Source organism: Miscanthus floridulus, chromosome 3 (assembly GCF_019320115.1).
Source record: "Miscanthus floridulus cultivar M001 chromosome 3, ASM1932011v1, whole genome shotgun sequence".
NCBI lineage: Eukaryota > Viridiplantae > Streptophyta > Magnoliopsida > Poales > Poaceae > Miscanthus > Miscanthus floridulus.
The window spans coordinates 105,124,090-105,139,157 of NC_089582.1; the positions used below are offsets into that span (position 1 = coordinate 105,124,090).

General features: G+C 45.3%; 2 pseudogenes; both read right to left on the reverse strand.

Moving 5' to 3' along the window:
• Positions 1 to 760: 760 nt before the first annotated feature.
• LOC136544161 (uncharacterized) lies at positions 761 to 4,286 on the reverse strand (annotated as a pseudogene).
• Positions 4,287 to 4,820: 534 nt separating this feature from the next.
• On the reverse strand, positions 4,821 to 10,496 carry LOC136541997 (65-kDa microtubule-associated protein 6-like; annotated as a pseudogene).
• Positions 10,497 to 15,068: the final 4,572 nt, after the last annotated feature.

Below are 15,068 nucleotides of genomic sequence, written 5' to 3' on the forward strand. Positions count from 1 at the left end.
GGTGGACACCCAAACCGCAACTCGTAGGATGTCTTCTTCAAGAAAGCACGAAGGAAGATGCGGTTTGAAACATGGCAGGCGGTGTTGATGGCTTTGGCCCTAGTAACGCCTAGGAGTCCTATGCTCATCGAGCATCGTCCTGGCCATTTCAACCAAAGTCCGATTTTTGCGCTCAACAACACCATTCTGCTGAGGGACATAGGGCGAAGAAAACTGATGTTCAAGACCCAAAGAAGCACAGAAGGTGTCAAACTGTGAGTTTTTGAACTCAGTGCCATTGTCACTACGGATAGCTCGTATGGCATTCTTTGGTAACTCAGTTTGCAACCTCGAGATCAAGTCACGAGCATGAGAAAACGCTTCGTCCTTGCCCTCCATGAAAAACACCCAAGAATAGCGAGAAAAATCATCCACGATCACAAGAACGTACCACTTCCCTCCCTCTGACCGAACCCGAGCCGGACCAACACTGTCCATATGGAGTAGCTCACCAGGTCTCGTGGTCATGACCTGAGTCACTGGAGAATGGGAAGCAGCCACCATCTTCCCATGGCGACAGGGATGGCATACCAGATCCTTCTCAAACTTAAGTTTGGGCAATCCTCGGATCATGTCAAGAGAACTCAACCTTACTAGGAGATCAAAGCTCAAGTGACCAAGTCTCCTATGCCACTTCCACAAATCAGAAGAAGATCTGGCAACCAAACAGCAAGAAGAACCGAAAAAACTGAGAGAAATCAGCTCTAAAAACTCAGCCAATCTAACAAACTAGATGTCCCTGAGAATCGAGCACACGAGAAAGTCCAGTCTTAAAGCGCACCTCAAACCCATCTTGAAGAAGTTGCGAAACAGAGAGCAAATTGAAATGCAAGCTTGAAACCAAAGCAACGTCCTTCAAGATAAAAGACTCATTGACCCAAATGGTCCCACGAGACAGAATCTTACCTTTGCTATTGTCCCCAAATGTGATGTACTCCTTGTATTGCATGGGGTCGAGGCTAGAGAACCATTGGGAACTTCTGGTCATGTGGCGCGAATAGCCGGAATCAACAAGCCACGTGTTCTCCAGGCCTCCTCTCTGCATCAATAGAAAGACAGGAGGTGAGCAAATGGCACAACACTGGGGTTAACGAAATGAGGAGAATACCAGTGTTGAGTCATTTGCCCTAGAAAAGTGTTAGGAAAGACACCATACATGCCATGTCCCATTGGAGAGAAGCTATCACCACGTGGGGTAAAACGTGGTCTGCTAGGAGTGTGGGACTAAAAGCCACCGTCGTGAGGTCTAGAGTCATATTGATCATGACTTGGGCCACGCCGGGCATAACCACCTCGTGGTCTCGCCACTTGAGGCCTAGCACCTTGAGGCATTGCACCTCTAGGCCTAACACTGCGCCTCTGAATAGGTGGTACATGTACGCCATGTGGAGGATGGTACATGTTCCGGTTGTTCAACTCGTACTCGCGCCGCTCATCTCTCTTCCTCCTAAAGCAAAACTCAGCCAAATGACCATCTCTATGGCAATAGTCACAGTGGTACCTCACCTCTCTCTTGGGTGGTGGTTGACTTCACTCTCTGAGGCTTTTTGGCTTTAGGAAGGGGTGCACTAGAGATATTGGGTAGAGTATCGAGTGAGTTCCGAAAGTGGTTCAGTTTGGGAACCCAAACTTGCTTGGATGGTAGAGCTTTTGGTGGTTCTTCAAACACACCATCTTTGATCATAGGCTTGGTAGGCTCTGGTGGAGGGATCTTGATCAATTTGGGAGTGTTGGTGGGTTTCTCACTTGGGTTCAAACCACTATGTTCACCAACTTTGCCATAGACATGCTCACCCTTCCCACCTATAGCAAAGCCTACTCCCGATGAGTCAGTTCCCCGCCTGAACTGACTCACCATCATGCCCAACTGGGGCTCACTACCCGACACCCGGCTCAAGATGGACCGAAGGTGTGTGTTTTCTTCCTCGGTTCCCATCTTGTCATGCCTGCAGGACTCAAGCTCCAACACCAAAGCTTCACATCAAACACATGTAGTGGTGGTGCTATCTGAGTTGACCTTCTCAAGCTCAGCAAGTTTGGCAACCTTCTCTGCCAACTCAAATTGCAAGCCTGAGTAGGACTTGCACGCACCAAGCAACCTAGAACGAGACTTCAGCTCATCACATTCATCAAGCAAAACAACATACTTGGATTACAAGTCAGAGAGGTTAGACATGTGTATAGCGCACTCATCGCACTCCTCCTCTGACACCACTACACCACTCTTGGCAAGCTCCAACTCCTTCAAAGCAACCTCTAGCTGGTCCTTAACTCTTTTCTCTCGCGGGCAGCACGCTTAAGCAACTTATCTTGACTCATCAACGTATCATTCATAGTATCAAGCTCAAGCATAAGTGAGTCAAGTGTGGGCGGTACCTCGTTTTCGTCGTCGTCGACGTCGACGTCCTTTTTGAGCTTTGCTCCACCGTCAACCGCCATAGTGCAAAACCCACCATGGTTTGCACCGATGACAAAGCAAAGACCATTGAGCTTGTCCTCGTGCTTCTTCTCAGACTCATCGTCGGTCGAGGGAGAAGAAGAGTGATCATCATTGGAGTCATCGTCGAGGTCGCTGAGGGAGGCAAGGAAGGCGCGTTCTTGAGCTTTGGCCTTCCTACGGTACGCCTTCTTGATCGCCTCCTTGTCGAAGCCACCCTTGGCCTTGTGCTTGCCGGAGGTGTAGTCGCGCTTATCCTTACGCTTGCTGGAGTCGTACTTGTTGGTGAAGGGCTTCTTCTTGGGGCAGTGCGCGATGAAGTGGTTCGGATCTCCACATCCATAGCATCCCTCCTTTGGGCCACCACTGTGTCGACAGTTCAAACGGTTGTTGTGAAACCGAGAGAACCGACTGATGACGAGCGCCAACTCATCATCTCCAAGAGACTCCAGCTGCTCCTCTGTGACTGACATCAAGCACGACAAAGAGAAAGAAGCTTGTGAAGGGTTAGTCAATGAACTTGAACCACTACCTGAGACCAAAGCCATGGTTGGTGCAGAAGGATTCTTGAGCTTGGCTTGGGTTTGGTAGTTGATCTCCGTGGACTTGAGCTTGCTGAAAAGCTCGTCGACGGTGAGGGTGTCGTAGTTGGCCAACTCGATGATCACTGACACCTTCACATCCCATACCTTTCGATCAAGGGCATAGAGAAGCTTGAGTGCCCTCTCATGATCACTATAAGGTAGGTTGGCCTTGTTCGCTTTCATTTTGTTGACGATAGTCTAAAAGCGGGAAAACATGGCATCAATGGACTCGCCATCAAGCTGAGAGAAATTCTCGTACTCGCGCTTGTACGTCTCGTAGAGTCTGGTCTTGACCTGTGCAGTCCCCTCGTGATAGCTCTGAAGCCTCACCCAGATCTCTCGAGCTGTAGTACAATCAGAGACACGCTCGAACTCAGAAAGCGAAAGACTCGAGAAAAGCACACTGCGAGCTTTGCTATTTGCATTGTGTCGATCCTTGTGATCCTGGATGGTACAGGTCGTGACAGGGAGCACAACGTAAGTAGCATCCTCGTAAATTTCCTAGACGAGCCAATCAATCCCCTAGAGATGCGCAGACATGTGGATCTTCCAATAAGGATAGTTGGACCCATCAAAGTACGGTGGTTTGCCAGAACCATGCTCCATGTCGCCTTCGTGGATCACGGACCGATTAAGGTGGAATGATCCTTAACCGGCTCCGATACCAATTGAAGGACCGTAAATGGTGACCAGAGGAGGGGTGAATGGGAGCCGTAAAATTTCTTTCGAAATATTTGGCCGCTGTCCCAACTTCACCGCCAAACGCGCAAATAAAACACCGTGATGTCCACGACCCAAATGAGTGGGTGGATGTTCCCTAAGAACACAGCGGAACACCACAAAACCGTCACAGCAAACGGAAATTGGATCGGAGTTCAAATGTGCTAACCACAGACGAAAAGACTGATGCTAGAATTACAGTCCGAAAATTCTGGGCTATAGAAAGAGCCAGACAGAGGGAGTTATCCACACCACACCAGTGTCCTAGCAGAGCTCGGCTGGTGGTTCAACATACGCATGGTGTTGAAACATTCACCTCCTAGGTGCTGTGCACTCATGTCTACACCGTGCGGCAAATGAAAGGAACCATCCGAGTTGCCAATTGAAAATGAGATTAAATAATCCAACCACTATTGCTTGATGGTGACAACTCAAGATTTGGAGAAGCAAATCACGTTCAAGCAAACACTTACAGCTATTGTGTTCTTAACTTCATGGACTAGCATCGGCTAGAACTGGGAGGCGCTTGGCGCTGCAGCACTGCTGCTGGTTCTCCCACGTTTGGGCACAAGCGCGAACTGGCGAATAGAAGAACAGAAGTTCGACAGCTCGACGAATCGACGAATCGAAAAACGTGGCCGCAAAGTAGACTAGAAATCGACCAATCAAAAGGAAAGGAGCAAACTGTTGCACTTACCGGTCATAGCACTGATGTGCTTGGAAGCCCTTTGCCCAAGCCAACACAGCGCACACAGAGAGAAATTGACGAGCGGAGCTGCGGACGAACAGAGATACGACAGGCTACTAGCAGTCAAGACCGAACGCTCAAAAATCGATGAAAGCGTAGCCAAATCAAAAGCTCTTGACCCCAAATTTCACACAGGGGATCTTCATGATGTTGGTGAGCTATCCCTAAAGAATCATGGCTCGAACCCAACTAAATCTTCGTGAGTTTCAGATCGTGGCCCAAAACGAAAAAAGGAAAAAACTGAAGAACACGAAGAACGAAAATCACAGCTTGAAATGAGGAATTCCGGAGGACACGAGGAGGATTCGGGCCTCCATTCCCATACCAAAAATCCTAGAAAACAATCATGAATTTTTCAGTACATGGACCTCTCTCAAGAGCAAGAAACCCTAAGTCTAAAAGGAGAAAAAGAAAAACGGGAGAGAGGTGAGGGAGATGGGGGCTCCCTCATCCTATTTAACAGGGCTATTACACATTCCCAGTTTTGCCCTTGGATACAAATGAGTTGAACCACTAAGCCCAAGGGCGTTGTTGTCCAACCCGGTGTAATCTTGATCCGACGGCCACCGCGCCTTCTCACCGGTAGCTTCGCCTCGACGCGAACTCCCCGATGCCACCACGTGTCGTCCGTCCCTCCTCGGAACCTCCGCCCGGGTTTTGAGGCCCAAACCCGTAAACCGTCCATCCGATGGTTTTGAGACCCAAACCATCAAACCATCCGCGGGTAGCGTACTCCATACGCATCCCCCGCCATCCGACGCGTGTCACCGCCGTCCTCAACCGGCCGGCCCGCCAAGTCCTCTTGAGCCTCGCTCGACTCACGCGTCCGCCGTCTTGACCCGGTCAACACCGTCACTCCATGTCTTCTTGCACTTGTTGATGTCCCAAGTGTCAACCACCATGGCTAGTCACCCGGCCTCTAGGTCCCTCGGTCCAAGCCTCACGTCCGTCCTTCACCGCTCTCGGTACGTCGGCACGGCACGTCCTCCTTGACCTTCACCTCGCCGTCGACCACCGCATCCTAGCTCCACACCTGCACAACACAAGCTAACAGACATGTCGCACACATAGCTTTCGCCATGGTAGGGTTAGTCACCACTCAACCCACTTCGCGGATCACATTGACAATCACTCATCACAAAACGAACACACAAGGATACTTGTCAACCTTGTGTTTGCACAAATCGTTCCCTACATCTTTTGCCTAATTGTCAATCTACAAAGCCAACAGCTCGAAACAAACCAACTCCACACCCAACCCAAACCAAACCAAGTCAACCTATCCAATACTTAGTAGTCGAATACGAGCTAAATATATGACATCAGGAATGTACATGCTATGCAAGAACTTCGTATTATCGTGCCCTTTTACAATACTCAATACTTCGTCAATCAGACCATTCAATCATCCTGCAAGAGGAAAAGCAACACAAACAGTTATTTTAATCAGTGATAAAATTGCCCAAGGTTGTTAGAATTAAGAAAGAATGCATCTGAAGTTTGATATAGTACCAGCAGTATGGCGTCCATCCAAATATCCAATAGAGGGGGATTCCGGTTCAGAGCCAGACAGTGAATCATCACCGAAGTTCAAATGGGAAGTCGATAGACACCTCAAATCACCAAAGTATCTATTATGGCCAGAGTATGATCTGGGCGTCAAAAGCTCAGGAGTAGCACTGCCAAGAGATGATCGACGTGGAGTTGGAGTCTTGAGTCCATTAGTGTTTCCGTTTGGCCGGTACCCATTTGTCTTCCTACTTAAGCTGCTTGTCCTCTTTGGGCTTGGTTTAGATCCAAAGATCGCTTCTTTCTCTGCAAGTAGGATGCTCTCCAGCTTCTTCTGATCCTGCAAGAATGCAAAAGTAAATTTAAAAGGTCCTATCGTTTGAGAACTATTTTCAATCATCAAGTGCGATTGGGTAAGCAATTCTACCCGGTATCGTCGATTTTCCTCTTCTTTCTGCTGCCGGCTAAGTCTGTACTCTTCAAGAACAGATATTAGGCGCCCCTATCAAAAGCACATGAAAATCAACAAATTAATCAAATAACTTGTGCATGCACACATTGGTCATCCAATTGTAATGCTTACCCCATCATAGAGAAAGGGTTTATTTCTTGCATTTTCCCAAGCAAAGGTTCGGTTTATAAGGTTGTCCACCATACCTGAAAATTTTCTGGGTCATGAATTGAAGCAACTGAAATCTATAGATAATTTTACAGCACACATATTGAAACTTGGGATTTTTCTAACCAAAACCCGTGCCTTTTCTGCCCGCTTAAGGTTTATATGAGCACCCCTTCCAGCACTATACCTCTTTGGGTCCTGCAAAACCCCTTTGGTGTCATTTTTCATGATTTAGATGATTACAGGTTTCTCATGGAAAATGATAATGATTAGTCCAATGCCAAGTAGTTCCATCTTTCCAGCTACACTGAATTAGGTACTTTGTGTGTACATAAATAGTATGTGAAACATTCTAATTCCATTCTAGGGATGCTTCCAGTACCTGGTTATATTCTTCAAGCCAAACCTGTTCATCACAAGCAGCAATCCATTTATTTATCCTGCCCATTATATCTTTCCGGCTAAGAGACTCTTCTTTCGCTTTTAATATTTGTGACTCAATATTCGCCAGGAGCTCAGAAGGGTCGATGAGGCCTGGATCGAATAGGCACAAGAATATCATTATTTGTAAAAAAAAAAAAAAAAAAAAAAAGAACATGTGAATATAGTAGCAGAGCAGGATGCAAAAAGAACAACCAGAATCGATCAAAGCATCAGTTTGTTCAGGGGCTGTGCTGACATCAGGTTCTATGTGTGCATTTTGGCAGATCTCTTCTAATTCTGCCCTCCTTTTCATAACAATTTCCTTTAGTCTGCTGGTTTTTAGTTTTGTTAACCTCTCAACCTCAGCTTCCATCTGGATGATAAATGAAAATCTGAATGATTACAGTACGCTGTGAACAAAGTTTAAAGACCCAAACAACAGCAAAGAGGTAAAACCTTCTCAATTGTGTCGTCGGAGAGAACTCCAGGTGATGTGATTCCCTCCTCAGGTAATATGAGAATGCTCATTACTTTACTAAATTGTCTCTTTTCTTCTTCAGGAGAGTCCATAAGTTTCCAAAGCTGACATAATGATTCCATTGTCTCTCTCATCTGTCAGTAATGGATCATTTGGAAATGTGTTATTAGCAATTGATAATAACTTAAAACGAAGAGAAAGGAACCTAGGGAAGACCTTGTGGATTCTAGACTTTCGTTCTGCTTTTAGTTTATAAATTGTAGTAGCAAGGCCCTCCAGTGTGCTATTACTGATATTTCTTGACTGCTCAATACCATTCTGATGTAAACTGGGATGAACTTCATGTACAGTACTTCCAAAATCGATTCCAAGGACTCCACATAAGGAATGCACTTCATTTATATACTCCAGAACCTTGCAAAGACGCTCAGACTGAAAAAAATGCAAACAGGGATCAGAACTGCATATAACAGACTCTTTGGAAACTGTACCCATAACATTCAGAAGATATATTTTTCTGAGTGAAATGTGACAACTTATAGATGACCAAGCATTCTTTAGCATCTGTATTAGCTCTTTCTTCTTCTGTAATGTATGCAGAAGAAGCACCTGTACTAACTCTATCGAACAGAAGTCATGCAATTACTAATACTAATACCAAAATATTCAGAAAAACACATTTGAAAAAAAAAACTTCAGGAAAGCACACAGGTAGACTCAGGATGTATACCTTATCTTTCTGAAGAGCACGAAGCTGTGCTTGGTAACTATTAAGCTTCCTCGTTGACAAATCATGTTCCTCAGCAGCAACACTGCTTGCATTATCACCCTGACCATTATGTTCACTTAAAGTGGATCTTCTCAATCTGCGATCTAATATCAGAGAACTGCTTGACCCTTTCCTATTTCTTGCATTTCAAGTTCTCCAGTACTGGGACGACAGCGGCAAGTTGTTCCTTGAGTGGTACAACGCCCTTGTCTTTCTGCCAAAGATGTTGAAAGGTTATTTCGCGGTCAGACATCGCACTAAGAGCTGTATTTCGTGTGGCAATAAACTAAACTCTGCAGAATATAGTGCAATCCAAACTACTGAATAACATTGGTAATGCTAATTCACGACAGCTCAGAAAGAACTGACTGGAGCTTGGCGTACTTCCCTAGCTTGTAAAGACTAAAAAGAGCCTTCAGCATTCTTAAAAATCAAGTCTCCTCAAGAGGGGCTTCACATATCTACAATCTATATCCACTTCAACAAGAAGCAAACCATGCATGTCCATATGCAACCAACCTAATTAGTGCGTCACCTCACCATCAGTCCATCGCCATGTATAGTTGTATACCTTCAAGTACAGCTTGTGCTCCCCTAGAGTTGCCATCAGAGATGCAACTTCAGCTTCTTTGGCAGCCACTGACTGGTGCAACTGGACCCTAGTTCGATTGGCATCGTCCACCTTCCTGCGGTAGACTTCCAAGCATTCTTTTTCGGTATCCAGCAACACCTTGTTCTTCTCGCCCTCACTTTCTCCTACCTCTGCCCAGATTTGCTGGTTACACGAACCAACATTGCATGAGTTATGAGCAAACACTAGAATAGCAGACCTAGATTAAATACAGATAAAATGGCACAGGCAGTCTCAGAGCACATTTTGGTTAGTACTATGGCCTAACTCATGAACTCTCTGATCAATAGCATATTAATTTGTAAAGTTAAACAGTAAAGCTCAATTGTCCCATCTTAACTGCCTGCTGCATTAGTAGAGCCAACCAAAATTGCTTTTTCGGCTGCTGAAGAACCATACAGGTGAAAAAGGAGAGCCATCCACAATAAAGCTACTGCACTGCATCAAGGAATGAGCCTGCCGAGCAGTTCACCACCCGGAAAAGGAGAATACAGAGAAAATCGCCGTGCATAACTCAAGGGGCGGAATTTTTTAACTTTTCTGCAACCATGGAAAAAAATAAACAACTGAAGAAACCATGGAACACACAGCTCTGAAGCTGCCTGTGTCATTTTATCTGTATTTAAATTAACTGAAGAAACAAAAAAAACACGTAGAGAGATTCTAGACACCTAACAACTGAAGAAACCAAAAAATGGCGATGAAATCTGTAGAATTGCAAATTTTCGGCGCAAAGAGGACGAATTAACGAAGCACACAAGGGAATCTCGGAATAGGAAGTTAGCAGTGCCATTTAACAAACACGTCGGGATAAATATGGCAAAACAGATTTGTAAAGCAAGATGAATAATAATACCTGAAGCTCTCTGAGCAGAGCACCACAGCTGGTACCTTCCATGCCCAAGCCCAAGCCAGCACCTACGCCCACCATTGAAGAACTAGAGCAGCTGCGAAGGAGACCTTCACTCTCCAGTCCCCAGAGACCAGCAAGAGGCCGGGAACACGAACGAGGAGAGAGAAGCGAAAGGAGCCGGCAAGGTTCAGACTCCCTGACCCGTAGGCGTTCAGCTACGGCCTGAGCTAGGCCATGAGCAAAGCTGCAGATGAACTTTCTAGCTTCCTATTCCCTCGTCGCCTTGGGATAAGAGAACAATACCAGCAGCTTACGAAAAAGGAGACACCCAATGCCAGCAACTCAGGGGCCAGAGAAGCTCTTTTTCATGGTGGTTTTTGGAGTTTTAAGCCATCTTTGTCTCCCTTTTTTTTGTTTTTCTTGCTGCTAGTCTGCTACATGAAGGGTGGGGAGAGCCTGTGTCTGTGTGTTTATGAGAAATTTGCAGCTTCTCTCTTCCTCCGAATTTTGGTTGGTTGGGAGTATTTGCTAGGTGGTTAGGGAGGCTCTTCACTTGTTTATGTTGGGGAAGGTTGGGAGTGAGCCACAGCACTGTGAGAAGTGAGAAGAGACGGTGGAGGGTAGAGGCAATGGATGGTGGCCTTTGTTTTCAGTTATTTAATGGTGAGGTAAGGTGTGCACCTGTGCTGTGCATGGAAGATTCCCTCAAACTTTTGTCCAAACTACTCCAACAGGTGTGGTTTGGGTAGTGATCTTATATAAATTAAAAAGATGTGATCAATCAGAAAATGCTAGTGGACCAATGCACACCACGAAGCATTACAGGCCATCCTAATTACAACGAGCGTTACAGATTAACATTACGTTTGTAGTTTTGTATAAGAATGTCCTCTTAACCTGGGCTTCATGTTTAGTGTACTTACCGGCAAAAATTCTGGAAAAGCCTATTTTCATGGACATTGCCCAGGTCCAGTACTGTAGTACTGCGACTATTGGGATTTGTGAATGAAGGAGGAGGAAAAGGAAAAGGGGAAGAGGGGAGCAGCAAGCTGCAGAGAAGATCACTGAATCCACCTGACCGCGCCGGCCGCCTTGATGTTGCGACTGAAGGTACGCATGGGATCATGTGAGGCTGCTACAGTGCTCCTCTTCTCTCCGGCATCTTTGGGCAAGCAAGACGGTGCGCCGGAAAAGGCTTCCACAATCTTATTCACGTGGTATTGGTACAGGCACTGTTCGCTGCGAAAATCCGTGCAAAACGCCCGCGAAACCCCAAGAATTAGCCTCCCATGCATAATGCAGCTCATTCCTCGAACGAAGCCATGAACTCAGTCACGGTCGTCTTGATTGTCTACAGGTACCGAATCACTATCATAAACGCAGTAAGTACATTGTTCATAGTCTACAGGTACATGTTACGATACTACTACGGCTACTATATCATGTATGGTCTAGAACCGGTAATATGGAGTTACAGACTCCGGTGAACAAGGTTGCCGCCGGCCGCCCTCTAGCCGCAGCTAGCCAATGTTCTCCGGCAACAACCAAGGCAAGTTCAATTCTACTTCCTCTACACGTTTTATCGTTACAGCTGCTTGGCAGCGATACTCCAAATGCAACTGGGCTTGGGCTTTACTTGCGCCATTCTGGGCTGGTTACTCTTGTATTGGGCTTCCTGGTCCTCTTCGCTCTTGAGCTCTTAGTATTCACCGGCACGGGCCTTGCTACTGTAACATCTCCACCATCTTTAGATACGGCTTCTCCCCACCCCAAGCCGTGAAGTTAGGATAGAGCCTGATGATCTCATCTTCGTCTTCCCAGGTTGCAAGTGCAGGTGGAACATGGCGCCACTTGATCAGCAATTGACAAAGCAGGCGAGTGGAGCGTGAAGTCATACGTTCGTCCAACACTTGCTCCGGAATCTGTAGATCAGGAATGTCTTGGGGTAATGGTGAGATAGAGGGGGTGACAGTACCTGTTACTTTCTTAAGAAGGGAAACATGGAACACTGGGTGGACAGTGCTATGATCAGGAAGCTTCAGCCTATAAGCAACAGTGCCAATATTTTCTTCAATTTCATAAGGACCAAAGTATCAGTAGGACAGCTTCTTACTGACACGAGTAGCAACTGAAGCTTGGGCATAAGGCTGAAGTTTGAGCCAAACAAACTCACCAACACTGAATGAACGTTCAGTTCTGTGCTTGTCAGCCTGGGATTTCATACGCTGCTGAGCTCTGATCAATTGTTGCTGCAGCAAAGCTTGAATGGCATGACGATGTTTGAACCAGTCAGCTAAATCTGGAACCAGAACATCCTGATTTGGGTCAATGCCAAAATGGCACGGAGCATGAGCATAGAGAATCTCAAATGGGGTGTGTTGCAGTGCTGAGTGATAACAAGTATTATACCAATATTCAGCCAAATGCAACCATTGAGTCCAAGTTCCAGGACAAGAGTGGATAAAACATCTCAGGTATCCTTCAATACACTGATTTACTCGCTCAGTTTGGCCGTCACTCTGAGGGTGATATGCTGAGCTCATAGCCAATTCTGTACCAGCTAGCTTAAATAATTCTTTCCACATAAGACTGGTAAAGATCTTATCCCTATCTGACACTATAGCAGTGGGCTTTCCATGCAACTTATAAACACGTTCCATGAACAGATGAGCCACTTGAAGTGCAGAAAATGGGTGTTTAAGCTTGATGAAATGTGAGTATTTGGAAAATTTGTGGACAACCACCAGAATGCAATTGGAGTTTGAGGAGGTAGGCAAACCTTCTATGAAGTCCATAGTGATGACCTTCCAGGCCTGATCAGGAACTGGTAATGGTTGAAGTAGGCCAGGGTATGGAACCCTTTCTGCTTTGGCTTGTTGATAGGTAACACAAGCATTCACAAACTCTTTAACAGAAGTTTTCATATTTTTCCAATGGAACAATCTTTTGATTCTCTAATAGGTAACAAGAAAACCAGAGTGACCTCCCAGAGAACTAGCATGAAACCGATGTAGTACCTTTTGTTGTAGCTGTTCAGAATGGCCCAACCAAATGGCAGATTTATATTTGATGATACCTTGTTGTAGTGAAAAATGACCTTGAGGACTTTGTAATGAAAGATATGACAAAACTTGTTGTGCATCTGAATTATCAGCATAACTGTCCTGCAGAGATTGCAGCCAAACAGGCTGAGCAACAGAAATTGAAGATAGGACAGAAGTTGCATCTGTAGCTCTGGACAGAGCATCAGCAGCCTTATTAGTGTCACCCTTTTTGTAGCAGATCTTATACTGATACCCCATCAATTTGGTCATAGCCTTTTGCTGCCAGTAGGAATGTAACTTTTGATCTGTGAGATGAGTGAGACTTCTTTGGTCAGTCTGAATAATGAACTCAGCAGGTTGTAGATATGCCTTCCACTGATCCACGGCTAATAAGATTGCCAAACTCTCTTTTTCATATGTAGACAAGCCTTGAGTTCTGGGACCAAGAACCTTGCTCACATAGGCTATAGGATGTGACCCTGTTGGTGTAACACAGCACCAATGCCATAATCTGAGGCATCTGTCTCAACCACAAAAGGTTCTTGAAAGTTGGGAAGTGCAAGCACAGGAGCAGAGATAAGAGCCTGTTTGAGAAGCTGGAATGCTTGTCCAGTGACCTGGGTCTAGACAAACTGTACTCCTTTCTTGAGTAGATCATTTAGAGGTTTGGCTATGAGTCCAAAGTTTCTGACAAAACGCCTGTAGTACCCTGCCAAGCCTAAGAAGCTTCTTAGCTCCTTAACAGAAGTTGGAGAAGGCCACTTTTGAACAATGGCAGCTTTAGAAGCATCATTTGCTACTCCATTAGGGCTCAACACATGACCCAAATAGTGTAATTGCTGCTTAGCAAAAGAGCATTTAGAGAGCTTGACCTCGAATTGATGCTGCTGCAAGAGCTGAAAAACTTGTTCCACATGCTTGAGATGGTCAGAAAAATTACTGCTATAGATGAGGATATCATCAATGAATACTACAACACATTTTCTTAGCAATGGTGCCAGGATGAAGTTCATAATGTCTTGGAAAGTTGCTGGAGCCCCTGTCAACCCATATGGCATGACCTTATACTCATAATGCCCATGATGAGTCTGAAATGCAGTTTTAAACTGATCATCTGGATGAACAAGTATTTGATGAAAGCCAGACTTAAGGTCCAAGGTGGTAAACCACTGTGCCCCATGTAATTCTTCAAATAATTCCTCAATGATAGGCAGTGGATATTTATTCTTTACTGTATAAGCATTCAGTTTCCTATAATCAACACATAGTCTCCAATCTCCTGTCTTTTTCTTGACCAAAAGAGCTGGAGAGGCAAAAGGACTAGAACTCTCTTGAATCATATTGTGCTTCAGAAGATGGGCTACTTGTTTCCCTATTTCATCCTTTTGAAATTGTGTATATCTATAGGGTTTCTGCCTGAAAGGTTGTGCACCAGGTAATAGAGGGATGGCGTGAGTATGAGATCTAACTGGTGGCACCCCAGTGGGTTCAGCAAACAATTCCACATACTGATCAACCAATTTCTGGAAACCTTTAGGCAGAGGTGTCATACCAGAATCAGTAGGAGTATCCATAGCATATAACTGAACAGCACCCCAAATAGCTTCATCTTTTTCCATAGTCAACAACTGGTTAACAGTAATTTCAGATGGTTTACTTGGAGTATCCTGAATACCGTGCAGAGTGACAGGCACCCCATTGTACAAAAAGCTTAGCCACTTTTGCTTTCCACTGGATCTGCATAGGACTAAACATCTCCAACCACTCCATGCCTAGAATAGCATCATAACATTTCAGTGGAAGAACGATGAAAGAAGTGTTGAAAAGAGTACCCTGGGCAGACCACGAGCAATTAGAAATTTCATGGGTGCACATCAACTGAGTACCATCAGCTACCCTTACTGCCATGTGATGCTTCAATGGAGTCCATGGCTGGAAAAGAGATGCCATCTGCTCACTGATAAAATTATGAGAGCTACCAGAATCCACTAATATGACATACTGGTGAGAACCAATGTAAGCATGGAGTTTAAGAGTTGTAACAGAGTTAGTACCCCTCATTGCATGATCAGATATTACCATAAGTTCATCATCATCAGACACAACTTGAGTGTGAGTAGAGGTACCTGACTGAGTTTGATTTTCAGGTAATAAGCCCCAGATTTCTTCCACCAAATTGAGAGGGACAGAGGTAGGACACTTGCGCTGAGGTCC